Raw genomic sequence first — 893 nt, 5'->3', positions numbered from 1 at the left:
AATCCACACAGGACAGAAACCATTTGTCTGTGATCTGTGTGGACAAACGTTTAGAGAAAAGTCAACTTTAAACAGACACATGATAATCCACACAGGACAGAAACCATTTGTCTGTGATCTGTGTGGACAAACGTTTAGAGAAAAGTCAACTTTAAACAGACACATGATAATCCACACAGGACAGAAACCATTTGTCTGTGATCTGTGTGGACAAACGTTTAGAGAAAAGTCAACTTTAAACAGACACATGATAATCCACACAGGACAGAAACCATTTGTCTGTGATCTGTGTGGACAAACGTTTAGAGAAAAGTCAACTTTAAACAGACACATGATAATCCACACAGGACAGAAACCATTTGTCTGTGATCTGTGTGGACAAACGTTTAGAGAAAAGTCAAATTTAAACAGACACATGATAATCCACACAGGACAGAAACCTTTTGTCTGTGATCTGTGTGGACAAACGTTTGGAGAAAAGTCAACTTTAAACAAACACATGATAATCCACACAGGACAGAAACCATTTGTCTGTGATCTGTGTGGGCAAAACTTTGGACGAAAGTCAACTTTAGACAGACACATGATAATCCACACAGGACAGAAACCATTTGTCTGTGATCTGTGTGGGCAAAACTTTGGACGAAAGTCAACTTTAGACAGACACATGATAATCCACACAGGACAGAAACCATTTGTCTGTGATCTGTGTGGACAAAAGTTTGGACGTAAGTCAACTTTAGACAGACACATGATAATCCACACAGGACAGAAACCATTTGTTTGTGATCTGTGTGGACAAAAGTTTGGACGAATGTCACACTTTAGACACACACATGATAGTCCACACAGGACAGAAACCTTTTGTGATCTGTGTGGACAAAGGTTTGGAC

General features: G+C 39.5%; 1 pseudogene; it reads left to right on the top strand.

Annotated features, from left to right (window-relative positions):
• Positions 1–6: 6 nt before the first annotated feature.
• On the top strand, positions 7–885 carry LOC106512246 (zinc finger protein 708-like; annotated as a pseudogene).
• The last annotated feature ends 8 nt before the right edge of the window (positions 886–893 follow it).

Source organism: Austrofundulus limnaeus, unplaced genomic scaffold (assembly GCF_001266775.1).
Source record: "Austrofundulus limnaeus strain Quisiro unplaced genomic scaffold, Austrofundulus_limnaeus-1.0 Scaffold5100, whole genome shotgun sequence".
NCBI lineage: Eukaryota > Metazoa > Chordata > Actinopteri > Cyprinodontiformes > Rivulidae > Austrofundulus > Austrofundulus limnaeus.
The sequence above is the reverse complement of the archived record's forward strand: the minus strand, read 5'-3'. Positions and strand labels throughout refer to the sequence as shown.